Genomic DNA, 7,455 nt, shown 5'->3' on the forward strand with positions numbered 1-7,455 from the left:
GCAGCTTGATAAGAACCTATACCTAGAGCTAACATCATATAACCCAATTGAGACATTGTAGAATAGGCTAAGCTTCTTTTAATATCTCTCTGAGCAAGAGCTAAAGTAGCTCCTAAGAATAGTGTTATTGTACCTACTAAAGAAATAAAACTCATTATCAAAGGTAAAGATATGAAAAGAGGAAGAAGTCGAGCTAGAAGAAAAATTCCCGCAGCAACCATAGTTGCTGCGTGTATAAGAGCCGAAATAGGAGTGGGCCCTTCCATAGCATCGGGTAACCATACGTGAAGAGGGAATTGTGCGGATTTCGCAACTGCACCAAGGAATAATAAAAAAGCACACAAAGTAGTAAGTAAAGAGTTAATTCCATTATTAGGAATCCAGTTATTAGCTATTTTGAACAAATCCCTAAACTCTAAACTACCTGTTATCCAAAAAAAACCTAAAATTCCTAATAATAGACCAAAATCCCCTACACGATTAGTTACAAAAGCTTTTTGACAAGCACTCGCTGCGATTGGTCGTGTAAACCAAAAGCCTATCAATAAATAAGAACACATTCCCACGAGTTCCCAAAAAAAATAAATTTGTATCAAATTGGAGCTAGTAACCAATCCCAACATGGAAGTATTGAAAAAACTTATATAAACAAAAAATCTCATCCTTCATCGTGAGACATATAACCATCACTATAAATAAGAACCAGGATTCCTACAGTAGTAATTAGCATTAACATAATAGAAGTAAGTGGGTCAATCAAGTATCCAAATTCTAAAGAAAAATCATTATTGACGGTCCAAGACCATAGATATTGATAGATCGAACTTCCATTTATTTGTTGAATAGACAGTTGAACTGAGAATACCATAGCTATACTTAAGAGTAAAACACTAGGAAAAGCCCATATGCGACGAAGATTTTTTGTTGCTGTAGGAATAAGAATAAGGCCAAATCCCATTGACATAATAACTGGAAGTGGGAGAAGAGGGATTACCCATGCATATTGATATGTATGTTCCATAAGAAAAGAAATTGCAATTTTTACTTCAATTTTTACTTCAATTTTTCTATAAAATTGTTTCCGATTCACCAAACCAATTCTTATCTCTTTCTGAAAGAATAAATAAAAAGAATAAGAAAAAATACTGAAATTCTTAATTTTTCCAAAATTTATCTCATTGAAATAATTAAAAATTAAGAATGGGTTTAGTTGGTTAAATTAAAAAAGTTAATAAAATAACTTCGTTACCTAGTTATTTTATTAACTAAATAAAGATATTTATAAAAATAAAAAAAAAAAGTGGAATCATTTTACTTTCTATTCATAATTCATTTTTATATTTCTTTAAAACAAAGATGAAACAGCTCTCTTGTTCCATAATTAACTGATTGAGTGAATTCCAATGAAAACCTATGTTTATAAGAAATTATCGAATAGTCCTTACTTCATATAGAACTAAAATCCTAATGACTATAAATTACCTAAGTTTTAGAATGTCTTGTTTAAGAGACTCAGTATTTTTTGTTTTGATTGGAATTCCTTTCCTTTATGGAATACCATTCTGAACTTAATTAACTATTTTCATTTTCCCTTCTTTTTATCCCCCCGTCTTATCTTATATGGGGGATAGGCTTCCATACCATATATCTATATATGGAGTATACTTGATATATAAATAGATATAAATAGATTTAAATGAGAAACCTTTCTATATATTCTATATTATTAAAAAACAAGTATAAAATATATAAAGAAAAAATGTTAAAAAATTCTTGTTGTCTTATCCGCATTAGACAAAATGAAGTAAAAAATAATTCAAAATTTAAGTATCTTTCAGTATCTAAGTATAAATACTAATAAAAAGAAGAAAGAAGGATTGATTTGCAGCAATAGATGTCTTTCACATACAACTAGAAAAAAGTAATTTCCTTTTTGAATGGCAGTTCCAAAAAAACGTACTTCAATGTCAAAAAAGCGTATTCGTAAAAATATTTGGAAGAAAAAGACTTATTTTTCCATAGTACAATCTTATTCTTTAGTAAAATCAAGATCATTTTCGAGCGGTAATGAGCATCCAAAACCAAAGGGTTTTTCTGGGCAACAAACAAATAATAAGATTTTGGAATAATATGAATTGACTTATCAAAAAAGAATTCCAATTATTTAATAATTTTGATTCTTCTTTGAATGTACTTTTATGTGTCGAATTACTCGGTACAATATTCTTAGAACAAAAAACCCCTCTTATCTTATATATACAAGAAAAAAAAGTTTTGTTTGGTATACTGTGTGCTAAGTATTCTTTTCCTATCAATGAACTTTTCATAATTTTCATAATAGAATCCTCATATTCTATTATGAAAATTATGAAAAGTGGAGTATTCTTACAATAGGACTTACAACTTCCACCTATCTTCTCCAAAATCATAAGGTTAGTAAATCTTATTAATAAGAGCATAAAGACTTTCATTCTAGAAATTTTTAAAAAATCCAAAAAGCCTTTTCCATTTATCCATTTTAATTTCATCATTAAATAGAAACCCTTTTGGATTTTTTTCATTGTATTGAAAGAATTTTCAAAATGTAAACGAGAAATTAATTAGAAAAAATTAGTTCTACAATTGCAAGTTAGAAAAAAGAAATTCCAACTCTTTCAAGCAGTGTTTGTGTTTCTATTGGGCAAAGCAAGAGTTTATTGTAAAAAAAAAATGGAAACGATACTACCAAACGAAGTCTATTTTAATGAAAACTCTAATGTTCCTAAATTTTATGGACTTTCCCAATATCGACGATTCCCAAGATAATAGCTATTATTCTTTTAAGTTACCTATTATTTGAAGTTAGCCGCCATGGTGAAATTGGTAGACACGCTGCTCTTAGGAAGCAGTGCTCAAGCATCTCGGTTCGAATCCGAGTGGCGGCATTCTTGAAAAAGAATACAATAGATTAGAAATCAATTCGAAATTTACAATTTTGTAATGGGACCTTCCCCTTATGCTATTTGCAACTTTAGAACATATACTAACTCATATCTCTTTCTCAACGATTTCAATTGTGATTACGATTCATTTTATAACCTTATTAGTTCGTGAACTTGGAGGATTACGTGATTCGTCAGAAAAAGGAATGATAGTTACTTTTTTCTCTATAACAGGATTCTTAGTTTCTCGTTGGGCTTCCTCGGGACATTTTCCATTAAGTAATTTATATGAGTCATTGATCTTCCTTTCATGGGCCCTGTATATTCTTCATACCATTCCTAAAATACAGAACTCTAAAAATGATTTAAGCACAATAACTACGCCAAGTACTATTTTAACGCAAGGCTTTGCCACATCGGGTCTTTTAACTGAAATGCATCAATCCACGATACTAGTACCTGCTCTACAATCTCAGTGGTTAATGATGCATGTCAGTATGATGTTATTAAGCTATGCAACTCTTTTGTGCGGATCCTTATTATCTGCCGCTATTCTAATCATTAGATTTCGAAATAATTTCCATTTCTTTTCTAAAAAGAAAAAAAATGTTTTAAATAAAACATTTTTCTTTAGTGATATTAAATATTTTTATGCAAAAAGAAGTGCTTTAAAAAGAACCTCTGTCCCTTCATTTCCAAATTATTACAAATATCAATTAACGGAGCGTTTGGATTCTTGGAGTTATCGTGTCATTAGCCTAGGATTTACCCTTTTAACCGTAGGTATTCTTTGTGGAGCAGTATGGGCTAATGAGGCCTGGGGATCCTATTGGAATTGGGATCCTAAGGAAACTTGGGCATTTATTACTTGGACCATATTCGCAATTTATTTACATAGTAGAACAAATACAAATTGGAAGGGTACGAATTCTGCACTTATAGCTTCGATAGGATTTCTTATAATTTGGATTTGTTATTTTGGTATAAATCTATTAGGAATAGGCTTACATAGTTATGGTTCGTTTACATTAACACCTAAATGATTACATAAAATAAAACCTTCATGAAATGAAGGTTTTTACTTTTATGTTTTATTTGAGAACCCCTTGAACGCCTTCTCAAAGGGTTCTCAAAATTCGAGATAGATCTAATTATACTTTTTTACTTATTTCTGCATTAATAGAGCAGACGAGTAAAAAAAAGCAAACCTATTTAGGATAATAATTGGATAAGAGAGCCTCTACCCTGTCAACGGATAGGGAGAGAACAAAATCTGGATAAATACCAATTCCTATTACTGGTAAAAAGATACAGATTAAAATAAAGAGTTCTCGTGGTCCAGAATCCACAAAATTTGCGTTTGGAACATTAAATAGCTTGTATCCATAGAACATCTGGCGTAACATAGATAATAAATAAATAGGAGTTAATATCATTCCAATTGCCATTACAAAAGTAATTAGTGTTTTTGGCATTAACAGAAATTTTGGACTAGTAATTAGTCCAAAAAATACTACTAATTCTGCGACAAAACCACTCATTCCTGGTAAGGCAAGAGAAGCCATTGAAAAGCTACTAAACATGGTAAAAATTTTAGGCATTGGGATGGATATTCCCCCCAGTTCTTCGAGATAAACAAGACGCATTCTATCAGAAGCGGTTCCTGCCAAGAAAAAAAGTGTAGCACCAATAAATCCATGGGATAATATTTGTAAAATAGCTCCATTGAGTCCAATGTTGGTTATGGAACCAATTCCTATAATTATGAAACCCATGTGAGATACAGAGGAATAAGCTATTCTTTTTTTGAAATTTCGTTGACCAAGAGAAGTTGAAGCTGCATAGATTATTTGGATCGCTCCTATTATTACTAACCAGGGCGAAAATAGATAATGAGCATGAGGTAACAATTCCATGTTGATCCGAATCAATCCATATGCTCCCATCTTTAATAATATTCCCGCTAAAAGCATACATGTACTATAATGTGCTTCCCCATGGGTATCTGGTAACCACGTATGTAGGGGTATAATCGGCAATTTGACAGCATAAGCAATAAGGAAGCCAAAATATAAAAGTATTTCCAAGGTTGCAGGGTATGATTGATTAATTAATCTTTCCAAATCTAATCCTGGTTCGTTGGAACCATATAAGCCCATACCCAGAACTCCGATTAAGAAAAAAATGGAACCGCCTGCAGTATACAAAATAAACTTTGTAGCTGAATATAGACGCCTCTTCCCCCCCCACATGGATAAAAGTAAGTAAACAGGAATTAATTCTAACTCCCACATGATAAAAAAAAGTAAAAGGTCTCGCGAAGAAAATAATCCTATTTGACCACTATACATTGCGAGCATCAGGAAATAGAATAATCGCGAATTCCGTGTAATTGGCCAAGCTGCTAAAGTAGCTAAAGTAGTGATAAATCCTGTCAATAAAATAGATCCTAATGAAAGTCCATCGATTCCCAATCTCCAGTGGAAATCGAAGACATCTATCCATTTATAATCCTCCTTTAATTGGATTAAGGGATCCTCCAGTTGGAAATGATAACAGAACGCATAAGTCATTAGAAGGAATTCTAATAAACAAATAGATATAGTATACCACCTAACGACTTTGTTTCCCTTATGAGGTAAAAAGAAAATTAATGAACCTGCAAATATCGGCAAAACAACAAGTATTGTTAACCAAGGAAAATAACTCATGATAAAGTGATAAAGACAAGATACGTTTTGACCAGAAAAGCCCGTGCTCGATTATTTCGAGCACAGGCTTCTTCGGTAAAGAGGAATCAGACGATTCGAGTGAAGTTTTTTGTAACGTATCAATAAGATAGAGCCATGCTACGTGTTGTTTCAGGCCCTAAATAAACGCGGACACTTAAAAAATCTGTCGGGCAGGCAGATTCACATCTCTTACAACCCACACAATCTTCGGTTCTCGGCGCGGAAGCAATTTGCTTGGCTTTACATCCATCCCAGGGTATCATTTCTAATACATCTGTTGGACAAGCTCGTACACATTGAGTGCATCCTATACATGTATCGTAAATTTTTACGGAATGTGACATTGGATCTATAAATTTTTCTTTTCAACATAAAATTTTTCGATCTGGTAAAAATGAAATTAGTACTATAATGAGTCATATGTATTGTAGACACCAGACGAAGCAATGGTTTATCCAAACTTCAAAAATAAAAATCTATTTTTTAATCTGTTTGTGAGAAAGCGTGAAGAGAGCCAAGAGACTTTAATTTTGGATTTCAACAATAAGAAATAAGAAAGAATTTTACGAATTGTACAGACGAATTCGAATTAGCCAATAAATTGGCTATCGTCTTTTCAATATAAATTATTGCAATATTCAAATTGCAATATCAATGAATTACAAATACAAAAATTCATTTAAGTGAAAAAGAATACTATGCAATAATCTACTAAAAAAAGCAATAATCTACTAAAAAAAATGGATATTCTCAAATAATACTAAGAAAATAGTATTGATTTCTATTTATTTTAATATGTGCGCCTTTGTTTAGAGGATTCTATGTCTAATTATTCAAAATTCTAATTATTCAATAAATTAGATTGATTGATACGAGTGGATTTCCTATTACGATGGATGGAAGAAAGAATGGATAGTCCAATAGCGGCTTCAGCAGCCGCAAGGGCTATAACAAAAATTGCGAAAATATCTCCTTTTAATTGGCGACTATCAAATAGATCAGAAAATGTTACGAGATTTAGATTAATTGAATTCAGTATAAGTTCAAGACATATTAGAGCTCTAACCATGTTTCGGCTTGTGATCAATCCATAGATACCAATCGAAAATAAATAGACACTCAAAAAAAGTACATGCTCAAACATCATTAACTAACTCCTTATCAATCTCGATTCATTTCAATATGAGGGCAAGAATTGAACCGATTCAATTAATTACAATAGAACAATTACACAACAAAAGAGAAAATAAAGGAGGTATTTGTTGGCAGTAGATGGATTTTACTAAATCAAAATTGTGATTCTTTAGTTATTTATTTTAGATTTGCAATTCTTATAATTTGTACTTTTTCTAAGTTTTCTTATTGCCGAGCCATAGTAATTGCACCTATTAAAGAAACTAGAAGAATTATGGAAATGAGTTCAAACGGAAGATAAAAATCGGTTGCTAAATGAATTCCAATTTGTTGAACATTATTTATGAGACCCTGTTCTACTATTTGGTTTGATCTTGTAGTCCAAAGAATTCCATACCACGACGTATCTGGGATAGTAGTCATTAGCGAAAAAACAATAGTTATACAAACGAGTGAAGTGAACCCATCTCCAATAGTCCAATAATTCTTATCTTTAGACCATTCTGAGCCATTTACGAACATTACAGCGAATATGATCAAGACATTTATGGCTCCCACATAAATAAGAAGTTGTGCGACAGCTACAAAGTAGGAATTTAATAAAAAATAGAATAAGGATATACAAACAAGAACTAATCCCAGCGAAAAGGCAGAATAAATGGGGTTGG

General features: G+C 31.7%; 1 non-coding gene across 1 annotated transcript; it reads left to right on the forward strand.

Annotated features, from left to right (window-relative positions):
- The first annotated feature begins 2,844 nt into the window (after window positions 1–2,844).
- TRNAL-UAG (transfer RNA leucine (anticodon UAG)) lies at window positions 2,845–2,924 on the forward strand. Its single transcript has one exon. It is a non-coding gene; the product is annotated as a tRNA-Leu (tRNA).
- The last annotated feature ends 4,531 nt before the right edge of the window (window positions 2,925–7,455 follow it).

This window comes from Aegilops tauschii, unplaced genomic scaffold (genome assembly GCF_002575655.3).
Source record: "Aegilops tauschii subsp. strangulata cultivar AL8/78 unplaced genomic scaffold, Aet v6.0 ptg000735l_obj, whole genome shotgun sequence".
NCBI classification, from domain to species: domain Eukaryota; kingdom Viridiplantae; phylum Streptophyta; class Magnoliopsida; order Poales; family Poaceae; genus Aegilops; species Aegilops tauschii.